The following is a 17706-nucleotide window of genomic DNA, read 5'->3' on the forward strand; positions in this document are numbered from 1 at the left end:
TCTAATGATATTTAGATTTGCTCCTTGCTATGTGGACCTTGAAAGCATTCTGCTCTTCATGACTTTCCATAGTGCATCTTTCATATCCTTATAACGCAAGCTGTACATCAAGGGATTCAGCATTGGGATCACTGTGGTATAAAACACTGAGCCTATTTTCTCCTTGGTCACACTATTAAAATCTGATATATAGTGCACAATATTGATGGAACCATAAAAAAAGAAACAGCTATCAGATGAGAGCCACAGGTGCTGAAGGTTTTATAACAGTCCTTTGTAGGGTGTATGTGAAAGATGATCAGAGGAATGAAATGCTAAAATACAATATGGTCAGAGTTGCAGCCAACAAATTAAATCCACCAGCAATCATCACCAAAACTTCATTGATGTAGGTGCTGGAGCAGGAGAGTTTCAGAAAGTGGATAACATCACAGAAGTAATGATGGATTATATTCTCCAAACAGAGAGACAGTCTGGCTAGACAAGTTGTATGAGTAATGGCCACAATGCCCCTCTATTGTGTACATACCTGTCACCAACAAGAAGCAGAACCATGACCATGATGACATTATAGAGAAAGGGTCTGCAGATGGCAACATAATGATCATAGGCCATAGTTGTCAGCATGTAGAATTCTGCAGTCACAAATAAGAGGAATAAAAAGAACTGAGCAATGCCCCCTGGATAGGAGATAATACTATTCTCTGATAAATAATTTTATAAAGTTCTGAGTATAATGACAAAAGACTAGCATAGATTTAGGAATGACACATTACTGAGGAAATAGTACATGGGAGTATGAAACTGAGAATTGACTCAGATTAATAAAATGAAGCCTCAGTTCCTCACCATGGAGACTAAGTAGATTTCCAGGAACAAAAAGAAGTGATATCTGGAGCTCTGTTTGGTTTGTTAAGCCCAAGAAGATAAATTTGGTCATAATGGTATTATTTCCCCTTGTCTTTCTCCTCCAATAATTAGGCTGGAAATTTTCAGGTATGTTAAGGAAAAATCTTAAACAGCAAAAATGATTTCTATATACTCTATCTTGATCAGTTTGTCTGTCTCTTCCTGTCTCTTTGTGTCTCTCTCCATCTTTCTGTCTTCCTCATTTTCTGTTACAGGAATTTTGACAGGAATGCCTATAAATTTAAGAACACAACAGTAGAGAAAATTATTTGTTGGAAATCTTTTCAATCAGAATCTTTTTAATGTTAAGGTTGAAATTGATGAAGGGCCAATGCTAAGAATTACAAAGATATAACCTTGATTTTTTTCATTTTTAATAAAAAAAAATAAATTCCCATGTTGCCCATGTCTAACAATATGTTTCATTTTGCATTCTGCATCCATTACCTTTTTTCTCTTTTTTTCTGAATAAGATGGGATTTTATTTTTTAAATTTATTTTGCTTTATCAACAATCACTCCGATAAGCTTTTGAATTTTAAATTTTTCTCCCTCTCCCTCCCAACCTCCCTCCCCAAGATGGTGCACAATCTGATGTAGACCATACATATACATTCCTATTAAACATATTTTTTACATTAGTGATGTTGTAAGTAAGAATTAGAGCCAATAGGAGGACTTACCAGAAAGAGGAAACAAAAACACAAGGACAGAAGAAAAAAAATAGCAAATAGTATGCTTCGATCTGCATTCAAACTCCATAGTTCTTTCTTTGCAAGTAGATAACATTTTCCATCATGAGACCTTTGGAGATATCTTAGATCCTTGCATTGCTGAGAAGAGTTAAGTCTATCAATATTAGTCATCACACAATGTGGCTGTTACTGTGTACAACATTCTCCTGGTTCTGCTCACTTTACTTTGCATCAGACCATGTAAGTTTTTCTAGGTTTTTCTGAAGTCTGCCTACTCATCATTTCTTATAGCACAATAGTATTCCATTACATTCATATACCACAACTTATTCAGCCATTCCCCAATTGATGGGCTTCTGTTCAATTTCCAATTCTTTGCCACCACAAAAAGAGCTGCTATAAATATTTTTGTACATGTAGGTCCTTTTCCCATTTGTATGATCTCTTTGAGATGCAATCCTAGAAGTGCTATTGCTGGGTCAAAGGATATGCACATTTTTATAGCCCTTTGGGCATAGTTCCAAATTGCTCTCCAAAATGGTTGTATCATTTCACAACTCCACCAACAATGCATTAGTTCAATCATGATTTTTAAAAATTAAATATATATATATACCTATATATATATATATATACACACCTATATATATATATATATATATATATATATATACACAAAGACATAGTGAATTTCTGGGTATAAAATAAGCAATGTTTTGTAGTTCATTTGACAAGAAGGCTCTCCAGATCCACATATTACTAATGAAGAGGCAGAGCCAAGGTGGTGGAGTTAGCTCAGTATTTGACAAAAATTGCTCAGAAAATTAGAAAATAATTTAGCAGAAACTAGATATAGACCAATATCTCACATTTTATATCAATATGTGTTTTAGACATAAAGGGTGATACCACAAGCAAATTAGGGGAGCATGGTATAGTTTAACTGTCACACCTATGAACAAGAGAAGAATATATGACCACACAAGAGATAGAGAGGAATTTGAGATATAAAATGGATAGCTTTCATTATATTAAATTACATGGTTTGTGCATGAACAAAACCAATGCAACCAAGATTAAGAAGGTAGAAAGCTGGGGAAAAGTTTCATAGCAAGTGTCTGTGATAAAGGCTTCATTTGTCATGTAAATAGAGAACTGAGTTAAAATTATAAGAACACAATCCTGGCCAAAGGATGAGAACAGTCAGTTTTCAAAAAATCAAAGCTCTTTATAATCATATGAAAAAATGCTCCAAATCACTACTGATTAGAGAAATACAAATTAAAATGAGTCTGTTGTATCACCTCACACCTATCAGATAGTATAATATGATAGAAAAACATGATAGATTATGGAAGGGATTGGGGAATATCAGGACACATACACTGTTAGTGGAGTTGTGAGGTGATCCAACCTTTCTGGAGAGCAATTTGGAACTATGCTCAAGGGCTATAAAATTGTAAATACTGTTTGATCCAGGAATAGTAATATTAGGTCTTTTCGCCAAAGAGGCTTTTTAAAAAAGGAGAAAAAAGGACCTACTGGTGCAAAAATATTTATAGTAACTCTTTTTGCACTGGCAACAAATTAGAAATTGAAGGGAAGTCGATCAACTGGGGAATGACTGAACAACATATAGCATGTGATTGTGATAGAATACTATTGTGCTTTAAGAAAAGATGAACAGGATGCTCTCAGAAAAACCTGGAAAGACTTATGAGAAATGATGCGAAGTGAAGAAAGTAAATCCTGAACAACATTGTACACAGTGACAGCAATATTGTATGATGATTAACTGTGAATAACAGCTATTCTCAGTAATATAATGATCCAAAAAAATTCCAAATGACTAGTGATAAAAAATGCTATCCATATACAGAAAAAGAATGATGGAATCTAAACGCAGATTGACACATATTATTTGTCACTCTATGTGTATGTGTGTGTGTGTGTGTGTGTGATTCCCATATGGGAATTATAATTGATTTACAATTTGATGAAAAGCTGGTGGGATCTGTTTACTTACCTGAATACTGTGAAGAATAAAGAAGTCTCTGGTCTGATTAGATTTTGAGAAGAATGAAAACTTAAGAATGGATCTTGTTATCCCCTTAATGTTTAAAGATTCCTATATTATATTAGTGTAGTACTTTAAAATATACAAAATATTTTCACATAGGTCATTTGATCCCCTCTGAAATTTGCAGGGCAGGGATTTTAATTCTCATTTTACATTGAGAACATTCAAGTTAAGGCACATGATATTTCTCTTTCATGATCATATTACTGGAAATGGCACAATCTGGAGAAGATCCTAGTGCAGATCTCTCTGCAATACACTCTGCTAATAAAGACCAGAGAAGGAAATGTTTCCTGATTCTGAGCTTACCAGGTTAAAAAGGAGGGAAGAATTTTTATTTGTTGTTTGAAGATGTTTGGTCTTTAAGGAGATGACTGAAGATATCAAAGGACTTCTTCACCATGTAGGTATGGGTTCTCTAGAGAAAAGTCAACTGCACAGTATGTTTATATACCCTTCATTATGACATCTCCCAATGGAAATTTGGATTATTATGAGGTGAGCCAATCCCTTGTTTCTCTGTAGTAAGTATCATGAATTACTCAATCAGAGAGTCAGGAAAAACATTAACTCTTCAAGGTAATGGTTCTGGGTACAATGGTAAGCTGTAGTTTTGTGGTCAAAAAGACAACATAGCATTTATCCCAGGGCTCCTCACCTTCTTCTTAATCTGCCAGCTGCCATGGTCTTTTTGACCCTTACCTGAAACTAGAAAAATCACATGCACTTAGATCATAGTGTCTTCTACTTCTTTCCCCTCCATTCTTTCAACTTGTGATTAAATGTATTGAAATGACTCCAGTTCTCCATCAACCTCATTTGAAAAGCTATTAAAAGAAGATCTTCACAACATTCCCTATATTTTTAACATTTAATTTTTGTTTTATTCTTCTAAATCACATACAAACAAAAATTTTTAACATTCAATCTATAAAAATTTTGAGTCCATCATTCTCTTACTTTTTTCCTCCCACCTCCTCTCCTTAACAAGGCAAGAAATTTGATATAGATTGCACATGTACAGTAATACAAACCATTTTCACATTAATCATGTTGCAAAAGAAAATGCAAAACAAATAAAAATAAGAATAAAAAGTTTTAAAGAAGTATGTGTTAATCTGCATTCAGACTCCCTCTCAGTTACTTCTCTGGAGGTAGGTTGCATTTTTCTTCATAAATCTTTTGTGAATTCTGTGGAACATTTTATTACTAAGACTAGCTGAGTCATCCACAGTTGATCTATTTTTTTAAATAATATATTATCCTCCCCCAAACTATGGTAAAAACAATTTCAACATTCAATGTTTTTTAAGTTTTGAGTTTCAAATTCTGTTCTTCCTACACTCCTATATACCCTCCCTGACACAGTAAGCAATTAGTTATACATATGAAATCATGTAAAACATATTCCCATTATTAGTCATTTTGTAGAAGAAAACTTGAATGAGGAAAAAATGAAAGAAAAGAAAGACAATGAAAAATAGTATGCTTATATCTGTATTCAGAGGCCATTAGTTCTTTCTCTGGAGGTGGGTATCATTTTTCATCATGAGTCCTTTAGGATTGTCTTCAATTTTTGTATTGCTGAGAATAGTTATATCATTCACAGTTGTTCAGCATACAATATTGCTGTTACTGTGTACAATGTTCTCCTAGTTCCGCTCACTTTACTCTGCAGTGGTTCATTTAAGTCTTTCCAGGTTTTCCAGAAATCATCCTGCTTATCATTTCTTATAACACAATAATATTCCATTAAAACTGTATACCACAACTTGTTCAGCCATCCCTCAATTGATGGATATCACATCAATTTCTAATTCTTTGCCATCATAAAAAGAGCTGCTATAAATATATTCATACAAATAGATCCTTTCCCCTTTTTAAAAATCTCTTTGGGATATAGACCTACTAGTGGTTTTGCTGGATCAAAAGGTAAGCTCTTTGGGTATAGTTCCAAATTGCTTTCCAGAATGATTGGATCTGTTCACAACTACACCAACCATATATTAGTGTCCCAGTTTTCTCACATCCCCTCTATCATTTGTCATTTTCCTTTTTCTGTCATATAAGCCAATCTGATAGTTATGAGGTGGTACCTCAGAGTTGTTTTAATTGTAACTAATCTAATCAAGTGATTTAGAACAGTTTACATAACTATAGATAGGTCTGGTTTCTTCTTTTAAAGCTGCTTGTTCATTTCCTTTGACAATTTATCAATTAGAAAATTACTTGTATCCTTATAAATTTGACACAGTTCTCTATACATGTGATAAATGAGGCTTTTATCAGGGAAACTTGCTGTCAAAACTGTTTTCCAGTTTCCTGCTTTCCTTCAAATCTTGACTGCATTGGTTTTGTTTGTGCAAAAAACATTTTAATTTGATATAATCAAAGTTATCTATTTTAGATCCTGTAATGCCCTCTATCTCTTGTTTGGTCATAAAATTTTCCCTTATTCATAAATATGACAAGTAAAATATTCCATGTTACCCTAGTTTGTTAATAATATCACTCCTTATGTTTAAATATTGGTCTATACTGAATTCCTACCAAACTGCTTTCCAGTTTTCCTAGAAACTGTCATCAAATAGTGATTTTTTGTACCAAAATCATAGATCATTTGGTTTTTCAAATGCTTGAGTAGTATGGTCATTTACCATTATGTATTGTGTATCTATTCTATTTCACTGATCCACTACTCTATTTCTTAGCCAATACCAAATTATTTTGATGATTATCACTTAGTAATATAGTTTGAGTTTATGACTGCTAAGCCACCTTCCTTCAAATTAAAAACATTGATTCTCTTGATATTTTTAACTCTGTTCTTCCAAATGAATTTTGTTATGACTTTCCCTACCTCAATAAAATAATTTTCTTGTAGCTTGAATGGTATGACACAGAAAAAGTAAATTAATTTAGGTAGAACTGTCATTTTTCTTATATTAGCTTGACCTATTCTTGAGCAACTAATATTTTTCCACTAGTTAAAATTTAACTTTATTTGTGTGAAAAGTTTTGTAATTGCGTTCAAATAGTTACTGGATTTATCTTGGCAGGTAGACTCCCAAGTATTTTATTTGTGCCTGCAGCTATTTTAAATGGAATTTCTTTGTCTATGTCTTTCTGCTCAACTTTGTTGATAATATATACAAATGCTGATGATTTATGTGGGTTTACTTTATATCTTACAACTTTGCTGAAGTTAATTATTTCAACTAGATTTTTAGTTGATTCTCTAAAATTCTCTTATTATACCATAATATCTTTTGAGAAGAGTGGTAATTTTGTTTTCTCATTGCTTATTTTAATTCCTTTCATTTTCTTTTCTTCTCTTATTGCTATAGCTATTGCTATACCATAGCTATACTACACTATACTATCACTAGAAACTATAGCTAGTTTCTAGGACAATATTGAATAATAGAGGTGAAAACAGACATCTTTGCTTCACCTTCAATCTTTTTGGAAAAAGCTTCTAGCTCATCACCATTACAGAGAATGTTTGCTGGCAGTTTTAGAGAGACATTACCTATCATTTTAAAGAAAGTTCCATTTATTCTTGTACTTTCTTATGTTTTTAATAAAAAGGAGTGTTGTATTTTACCCAAAACTTTTAATGCATATATTGAAATATGTGATTTTTATTGGTTAAGCTATGAATATGGTTAATAATCCTAATATTGAATAATCTTTGAATTCTTGTTATATATCACACCTATTCATAATGTATGGTCTTTGTAATATATTGCTTTAATCTCTTTAGTATTACTTTATTTTAAATTCTTGAATTAATATTCTATAGGGAAATTGATATGTAGATTTCTTTCTCTCTTTTTTGCCCTTTCTGGTTTAGATATCAGTGTTATATTTGTGATGTAAATGGAATTGGGTAGTACATCTTCTTTGCTTATTTTTCCAAATAGTTTATAGTAGTATTGAAATTAATTTTTCTTTAAATATTGATAAAATTCACTTATGAAGTGATCTAGTCCTGGGGATTTTTCCTTAGGGAGTTCGTTGATTCTTTGTCCAATTTATTTTTCTAAGATTGAGTTATTTAAGTATTCAATTTCCTATTCTGTTAATCAGGGTAATTTTTATTTTTGTAAATATTCACCCATTTCACTTATATTGTCAGATTAATTGGCTTTTATTTTTTTATGTCCAAAGAAGATTTATTAATAAATATTCTTTATAGCTTTCTAGGCATAAGATTGAATTGCTTGAGGCCTCCAAATCTCCATTAAGATTGGGGCAATGATGAGACAATTCCCCATATTGGGGTGGTGAGGTAGCTACAAAGATGGATCCCCAGGTTTCCATTTTTTTTGTATGGGAAAAAGCTACATCTTTGATATATTGTTTTTTTTTTCTTTTTTTTCTTTTTTATTTTTAACATGTGTTTTTAAAACTTTGGGTTATAAATTTTCTCCCTTCCTCCCTCCCCACCCACCCTCATTGAGAAAGCAAGCATCTCAATACAGGTTATAGATGTGTAGTCATATAAAACACTTCCACAGTAGTCCTGTTGTAAAAACCTAAGTATATTTCCCTTCATCCTATCCTACCCCTCATTTATTCTATTCTCTCTTTTGACCCTGTCCCTCTTCAGAAGTGTTTGCTTTTGATTATCCCTTCCCCCAATCTACCCTCCCCTGCTCTCTTGTCCCCTTCCCCCCCTTATTTTCCTGTAGGGTAAGATAGATTTCCATACCCCATTGTGTATGTTATTCCCTCCTTAAGCCAAGTCCCATGAGAATAAGATTCACTCATTCCCTCTCACCTTCCCCCATTTCCCCTCCACTGTAAAAGCCTTTTCTTGTCTGTTTCTTGTGAGATATTTTACCTCATTCTACTTCTCCCTTTCTCCTTCTCCCAGTATAATCCTCTCTCATCCCTTAATTTTATTTTCCAGATATCACCCCTTTATCTTCAACTCCCCCATGCCCTCTATCTATCTATACACACATATATTTTTTCCCTCCCACTACCCTAATACTGACAAAGGACTCATGAGTTGTAAATATCATCTTTCCTTGCAGTAATGTAATTAGTTCAACTTTAACAAGTCTCTTATGATTTCTCTTTCCTGTTTACCTCCTCCATGTTTTACTTGAGTCCTGTATTTGAAGGTCAAATTTTCTATTTGGCTCTGGTCTTTTCCACAGGAAGGCTTGAAAGTCCCCTATTTCATTGAATAACCATTTTTTATCCTGAAGGATTAGCTTCTAATAGTTAGTTTAATTTCATCTGCATTGCTGCTGAATTCACCTTTTCATTTTTTTTTATCTTGGTGATTTGGTTTTCTTATTTCTTTTTTAAAACTCAAATAAACCAGTGGTTTATCTTTATTATTATTATTATTATTATTATTATTATTATTATTATTATTATTATTATTGTTATTATTATTTTTGGCTAGGCAATGGGGTTAAGTGACTTGCCCAGGGTCACACAGCTAGTAAGTGTTATGTGTCTGAGGTCACATTTGAACTCAGGTCCTTCTGAATTCAGGGCCAGTGCTCTATCCACTGTGCCATTTAGCTGCCCCCATCTATATTGTTTTTAATAAAGCTACCTCTTATTTTACTTATTAGTTCAATGGTTTTCTTCTTTCAATTTTATTAATCTCTCATTTGATTTTCAGGATTTCCAATTTGCTGTTTAATTATGAATTTTTAATTTGTTCTTGTTCTTTTTTTAATTCATTGATCTTAATTGATCTAAATTCATTTATCTGTTCTTTCTCTAATTGATTAATGTAAGTGTTTAGAGATATAATCTTTTCTCTAAATACTGCATTGGCTGCATTTCAAATTTTGGTATATTGTCTCTTTGTTATCATTCTCTTTAATGAAGTTATTTACTATTTAATGTTCTGTTCTTTGACCTCCTCATTCTTTATTATTAGATTATTTCATTTCAAATTAATTTTAATCTGTTTCCATGGCCTTTTATTGAATATAATGTTATTGCATTATGGTGTGGAGAAGATGCATTAATATGTCTGCTCTTCTGCATTTGGTATTAAGGTTTTTATGTTCTAATATATCATCAGTTTTTGTGAAGGTGCCTTTTATCATTTTAAGAAAGGTATATTCTTTTCTATTTCTATTTAATTTTCTGTAGAGGTCTATCATATTTAATTTTCTAAAATTCTTTTCATCTTTTTAATTTCCTTCTTGTTTATTTCATGGTTAGATTTATCTTGTTCTGAGAGGGGAAAGTTGAGTTTCCCCACGAGTATAACTTTACCTTGGATTTGGTCCTTTGACTCAGTTAAATTTTCTTTAAGAATTTGAATGCTATGCCATTTGGTGCATTAATTGTTAGTATTGATTTCACTTCCTCGTCTATGTTACTTTTTTTTTGTCAAAATGCAATTTCCCAGTTTATCTCCTTTACTTAGGTCTATTTTTGCCTTTGCTTTGTTTGAGATTATGTTGGCCACCACTGCTTTTATGTTTTTTACCTCTGAAGCAAAATAAATTCTGCTACAGCCTTCTATTTTTCTCTATATCTTTCTCTTTTTAAGTTGTGTTTCTTGTAGACAACAGATAGTTGAATTCTGTTTTTTAATCCATTCTGCTGTCCACTTCTGTTTCTATGGGTGAGTTCATTGCATTCACTTTCACAGTTGTACTCATTAACTATATTTCTTCCATCCTATTTTACCCTGCTTATCCTTCTCTCTCTTTCTCTCTTTTTACCCTGTTCTTCCTCAAAAGTCTGTTTTGCTTTTGACCACTTCCTCCCTTAATAAGCACTTTCTTCTATCAGCTCCTATTCTCTTCTCTTAGTCCCTTCCCTATCTGCTTCCATATAGTGTAAGATAGATTTCTATACCAACTGACTGAAAATGTCATTCTTTGAGTCAATTCCAATAAGAATAAGGTTCAAGCATTGCCTGCCACCCCTCCCATATTTTCCTTCATTGTGAAAAGTCTTCCCTTTGTGCCTCTTTTATGTGAGATAATTTCCTCCATTCTTCCTTGTCCTTTTCCCTTCTCCCAATATATCACTCTTTTTCACCTCTCCATTTTCTTTGAGATCATCCCAACCTAATCAATTCACATCCATGCCCTCTGTCAATGGAGATGTCTTTTAACTATTCTAATAGCAATAGAGTTCTTAGGGGTTATATGTATCATCTTCCCACATAGTAATGTAAAGAGTTTAAATTTATTAAGTGCCTGATTATTCCTTTTTTACCCTTGTCTTGAGTTTGAAAGTCAAATTTTATATTCAGCTGTGGTCTTTTTATCAGGAATGCTTGAAAGTCTTCTATTTTCTTAAATGTCCATTCCCCCTCCCCTCTGAGAATTATATTCTGTTTTGTTGGGTGGATTATTCTTGGTTTAAATATCTCTTGCTATCTCTTCTTGCATGACTTTGTCTGTAATACATAGAAATGCTGATGCTTTATGTGGGTTTATTTTATATCCTGTGACTTTGCCAAAATCATTGTTTCAACTATTTTAATTGAATCTCTAGGATTTTTCAAAGATATCATTATATCATCAGCTATTGCTCACATTTCTTGTGCCATATTCAATAATAGTCATGATAGGGTATTCTTGCTTTACTTCTCATCTTGTTGGCCAGGCTTATAACTTATCCCAATGACAGACAATGTTTGCTAATGATTTTAAATAGATGATTCTTACTTTTTAAGGAAAAACTCATTTGTATCTATGATTTTACATGTTTTTAAGAGGAATGAGTGTTATGTTTTGTTGAAAGCTTTTCCTCATTTATTGATACAATCATATGATTTTTAATTGGCATCAATTATTTTAATGGTTTTCCTTATGTTAAACCATCCCTGTATTCCTGATATGAATCCCACTTGGTCACAACACATAATCTTTTAATGAATTGCTGTACTTTCCTAGCTAGTATTTTACTTAGGATTTTTGAATTGATATTCATTAGGGAAATTGGTCTGTGATTTTCTCTCTGTTTTTTGCTCTTCCTGCTTCAGGTATTATCATATTTGTTTCATGAAAGGATTTTGGTTAAACTCCTTTCTTGCTTATTATTCCCAATAATGTATTTAATATTAAAATTAATTTATCTTTAAATGTGTCATAAAATTCACTTATAAATACATTGGTCCTAGTGTTTTTTCTTAAGAAGTTCATTTATGACTTGTTCAATTTCTTTTTCTAAAGTAAGTTTATTTAGATATTCTATTTCCTCTTTTGTTAATCTGGGCATTTTTTATTTTTGTAGATATTCTTTTATTCCACTTATATTGTTAAATTTATTGGCATATAATTGGACAAAATAAGTCCTAATAACTGCCTTAATTTATTTTTTACTTAATTTTGATTTAGTATTTTCCCCCAGTTATATGTAAAAACAATGTTTAAAAGATTTGTTTTTAAAACTTGGAGCTCCAAATTCTCTCCCTTCCTCTCTCTCAACCACCTCCTCCCACTTACAAGGCAAGCAATTTGATATAGGTTATACATGTTAGTCATACAAAATATGTGAATAAATTCATGTTGTGAAATAAAGCATAGACCGAAAAAAATCTCAAAAAAAAGAAAGTTTTAAAAAGTATGCTTCAATCTGTATTCAGACACCATCAGTTCTTTCTCTGAGGATGGATAGCATTTTTCATCAGAAGTCATTCAAAATTGTCTTGGATCATTGTATTGCTGAGCATAGCTAAGTCAATCACAGCTCATCATCTTACAATGTTACTGTTACTTTGTACACAGTACATTTTACTTTGCATCAGTCTATGCAAGACTTTCCAGGTTTTCCTGAAAGCATCCTGATCATCATTCCTTATATAATACAATAGTATTCCATCATAATCACATACTATAATATGTTCAGCTATTCCCCAATTGATTGGCATCCCCATAATTTCTAATTCTTTGCCCCTAGAAAAGAGCTGCTATAAATATTTTTGTACATATAGATCATTTCCCTTTTTGTTTTTTTATCTCTTTAGGGATATAGACCCAGTAGAAGTATTGTTAGGTCAAAGGGCATGCATAGTTTTAGCCCTTTGGGCATAGTTATATATTGAATGGTTAAACCAATAACTGCTTTAATTTAATCTTCATTAATGGTGTGTTCACCTTTCCCACTTTTGATATGAGTGATATTGTTTTCTTCTGTCTTTAATCATATTAACTAATGATTTATCTTTTTAATTATTTTTGTTAAAACCAGATTCATGTTTTATTCATTAATTCAATGATTTTCTTACATTCAATTTTATCATTCTCACCCTTAATTTTCAGGATTTTGAATTTATTATTTAGTTGTGAGTTTTTAATTTTTTTCTATTTTTTAATTTGCACATACAATTCATTGTTCTTTCTCTACTTTATTGATGTAAGCATTAAAGAAATAAATTTTCCTCTGATTTCTGCTTTTGCTGCATCCCATAAGTTTTGGTATATTGTCTCATTACTATTATTCTCTTTAATATAATTATTTATTGTTACTATGATTTGTTCTTTTACACACTCCTTCTTTAAAATTAGGTTATTTAGTTTCCAATTAATTTTAATACTTTTTCCATGGTACTTTATTAAATGTAATTTTATTGCATTATGATCTGATATGGATGTATTTAATATGTCTGCTTTTCTGCATTTAACTATAAGATTTTAATGCCTTAATATATGGTCAATTTTTGTAAAGGTGCAATGTACCACTGAGAAAAAGGCATATTCCTCTCTTTTCCCACTTATTTCTCTCTAAATGTCTATCATTTCTCACTTACCTAAGATTCTATTCTTGTCCTTGACTTCCTAATAACTTTTTATTAGATTTATTTAGTTCTGAGAGAGGAACTTTGGAGTCTCCCACTATTCTGGTTTTGTTATATATTTACACTTGTAATTTATTTACCTTTTCCTCTATAAATTCATATGCTATAGCAATTGCTGCCTATATTTAGTATTGATATTACTTCATTATCTATGATATCTTTTAATATAATATAGCTTTCTTGCTTATTTTGTCATTAAATCTATTTTAGCTTTAACATTAGCTGCATTTTTTACACCAGTCAAAACATAATGAATTATCTTGCAGATCTTTATTTTTACTCTATTTGTGTCTCTAATTTTTAAGTGTGTTTCTTGTAAACAACATATTTTTGGGTTCTGGCTTTTGATCTATTCTGCTATTAATTTCCATTTTATGGGTGAGTGCATCCCATTCAAATTCAAAGTTACAATTACTAGTTTTGTATTTCTCTCCATCTTATTTACTCCCTTGTTTATCCTTTTCTATCTCTCTTTTTACTCTATTCTTCTTCAGATGTCTAGTTTACTTCTGACCACTGCCTCCTGAATTCACACAGCCTTCTAAAGAGTCCCTCTCTTATCCTATCCCCATGTCCTACTATTTCTCTGTAAATTAAGGAGACTTTTAAACCAAACTACATGTGTATGTTATTTCCTCTTTAACCTAGTTCCAATGAGAATAATGTTGCTGCACTGCCCACCTTCTACCCCATCTTTTCCTCCACTGCAAAGCGTCTTCTATTCATGTCTTTTTTATATGAAACAGATTGCTCCATTTTACCTCTCCTTACCTAACCATTTATTAGAATTATTTCATCAAAATGACCTCAAGTCCAGGCCCTCTATCTGATTCTTTTTCTAATAGTGATAACACTCTTCACAGTTACAAATATCATTCTCCCATGTAAGACAGTAAACAGCTTAACCTATTAAACCCCTTATTATTAGACTATCATGTTTACCATCTTAAGTTTCTCAAGATTTTTGTATTTGAAAGTTGAGTTTTCTGTTCATTTGTGGTCTTTTCCTCAAGGTATCTGAAAGTCTTTTTAATTCTTTAAATTTTCATTTTTTTTCTCTTGCAGAATTATACTCAGTTTTTCTGGATAAATTATTTTTGGTTGCAAACCCAGTTCCTTTGTTCTATGGAATATCATATTCCATACCTTGTGTTCCTTTAATGGAAAAGCTGCTAAATCTTGCATTATCTTGACTATAGTGCCGCAATATTTCAATTCTTTCTTTCTGTTTGCTTGTAATATTTTCTCCTTTATGTAGGAGCTTTGAAACTTAGATATAATGTTCCTGTGAGTTTTTATTTTGGTATGTCTTTCAGGTAGTAATTGGTGAATTTTTTTCAATTTCTGTTTTATCCTCTAGTTCTAAAAATTCAGGGCAATTTTCCTTCATACTTTCTTGTAATGTAATATCTAGACTCTTTTTTTGATTGTGTCTTTCAAGTAGTCCAATGATTCTTATATTATCTCTTCTCAATCTGTTTTCCAGGTCAGCTGTTTTTCTAATGAAACATTTCATTTTCTCTTCTTTTTTACTTCTTTCAATTTTGTTTTATTAATTTTTTGATTTATGTCTTATGAAGTCATTAGCTTCACCTTGCCCAATTCCAATTTTTAAGTTCTTTTCTTCATTAAGTTTTTGATCTTTTCTAATTGATTGGCTTTTTTTCCATAATTTTCTTGCATTACTAATTTCTTTCTCCGTTTTCTCTACCTTTCTTATTTGATTTTTAAAGGCCTTTTTAATCTTTTCCAATAATTTTTTTGGGCTTGTGACCATTTTGAATTTTTTGAAGCTTTATATGTAGCTATTTTGACTTCATTGTCTTCTGAGTTTGAAAATTGATCTTGTCTATCATCATGGTAACTATCTATTGTCAGGTTCTTTTTCTGTTGTTTACTCATTTTTAAATGACCTATTACTACTAGGTTAACTTCATGTTATAGTTGGGCTCTATTCTCAGGGTGTGGGGGATAACATTTCAGGATTCAGGTTTTTTTTTTGGTTTTTGCTTTCAGAGGTCTAACTGTGGGTCTTTGTCTTTCTGGTTCTTCAAAATGTTCAATAATCCAAGGCCATGTGTGATCACTGTCTTTATGCTTTATACCTTGGTCCATGAGTGACTTCAGACACTCCTCTCCATCTCTGAGTTGATACCAGGACCCCCTGAACTCCTGACACTGCAAACGCTCTCACTTCCAATAGACTGAGAAACTCATCACCAACCCAATTCTCCCAAGAATGCAAGAATCAGTTAACCTCTATGCCCTGGAACTGAAACCAAGGACTCTGCTCTCCTTTGAATGACCACAACTAATCATCTCCATCTGGAAATGATCTCATCTCTGCTGCTGAACTCCCTGACATGTGCTCATTCTCCTCACCTGTAGCCACAACCTAGGACTTGGTTTGGTCAATTTGCCTGGACCCTGTGTCCAGTGCCAGCAGAGACTCTTGCAATCTAATTCCCTGATAAGCCATCTAACACTTCCATCAAAAGCTCCCAAATCCATAGCTTCCATGAACACAGCTGCCCCCAAGACCTGCTGCTTATTGGCAGAGTGATATTTGCATTTCACTCCCAGTCAGACCACACCCCTATAGGTTAGGTCTTTTCTAATGTCTTCCAAAGCAGTTATCCTGCTTTACCTTGGCTTTTTCTTATTTCTGCCACTCTAAAATTCAATTTGGACATTGTTTTAAGTTATTTGGAGGAAAGTTTGAGAAGATTAGGTAATTTCCTTCCTTATTGTATTTGTAATTTCCTTCCCACAACTCCCCTGTTAATTATTTTTCTTAATTTTCTTGCACCCATCTCATTTATCTCCTCAATTATTCCCCTACTACTCTTATTTGGTTTTTAAAATCATTTGTTGCTTTTTCTTTAGCTCATTCAGGAAAACTTTTTGGATTTATGTTCAATCACATTTTTTGAGGTTTTTAGTTGTTTTCATGTCATCTCCTGAGTTGGTGCCTTTATTTTCCTATCACCATAGTAGGTGTTTATGCTCAGATTCTTTTGTAAGATTTTGTTCATTTTCCTAGCCTCTTTCTTGATCTGTTTGGACTCTGCTCACCATTGGATGGTGAGGGTGCAATCATTGTCCCAAGCTAAAGCTTTTTCATGCTGCTTTTCCAACACACTTCTTGGGGTTTTTAGGGTTTTTTAAAAAGCATTTCCAAGGTTGTGTGGTGGGGGTAAAGGTGTGGTTAATGCTCTTCTAGTCTGCACTCTGGTCTCTTTTCTGCTCCCTTGCAGCTACAAGCACTCCTCTCCTCCCTGAAACTGTGGCCTGGAATTGGATTTGAGCCATGCAATTACCTATCAGTGCCTGGTCCTATACTCAGTAAGAACTTTTTATCCAGTTGTGCAATCCCCTGACCCTTTCTGAGATGAGAGCACCTGAAACTGTGCCACTACTATTGCAGCTATCTCCAGGGACCTCGCTGGTGTTGCTGTCACCTGTACTCTGGCCTAGGCTACACTCCAGTGTCATACAGCTCTCTTTCCGAACTCTTAAGTTGTCTTGAGCTGGAAAATATCTAACCTTCATCTTGTTTTTGGCTATGTCACTCCAGAATTCAATGTGATGTCTCATTTTAGATTTTGCTTGAAGAGGAATATTGAAGAAGAATTTAACTGTAGTGGTCCTTCTCATGCCATCTTTGCCAACCATCATAAAATCTGCATCTTATTATGAAGTTTACTGTCCCAACTTGAACAATATACTGCCACTTGGAGTTTCTTAGTTACATCCTTTAAAATTTTGATTTCTTGAAGTAAATGACACTGAGATTATAATGGAAGGTTATTTCCCTCTTTGTGCCATTTGACGTTGGTAAGTTAGTAAAAATCATAATAACAAAAGAAACCCAAGAAATACATTTTGGAGATTTGTTTCTGAATTTTGGGAACACAAAGGAACTTAGGTAAAGCTAGAAGTATTTCAGCATTGAGTAAAGCTTCCTAAATTTTATGCATCTATGACATTAAACTTGATATTTGCCTGATCCTCATTAATCTAAATGTTGAGATCACAATACTTCTTGCAGTGCCATTCTTACTTTATAGTTGAAGTATACTTTCTACTCAATTACCATTGAATCTCATGATTCAATAAATCCTCAGTACTTCATTTTAGTAAGCAAGAGTTGGTCAACTTGTTTTCTAACATGGTCAGCAATCTGAGATGGAGATATTAGATAATGAGATATGGCACAGG

The 17706-nt window shown here is 32.7% G+C and overlaps 1 pseudogene; it reads right to left on the reverse strand.

The window, feature by feature from the left end:
• Window positions 1–27: 27 nt before the first annotated feature.
• On the reverse strand, window positions 28–792 carry LOC114042105 (annotated as a pseudogene).
• Between the last annotated feature and the right edge of the window lie 16914 nt (window positions 793–17706).

This window comes from Vombatus ursinus, unplaced genomic scaffold, assembly GCF_900497805.2.
Source record: "Vombatus ursinus unplaced genomic scaffold, bare-nosed wombat genome assembly UNPS02014258.1, whole genome shotgun sequence".
In the NCBI taxonomy this organism is placed as follows: domain Eukaryota; kingdom Metazoa; phylum Chordata; class Mammalia; order Diprotodontia; family Vombatidae; genus Vombatus; species Vombatus ursinus.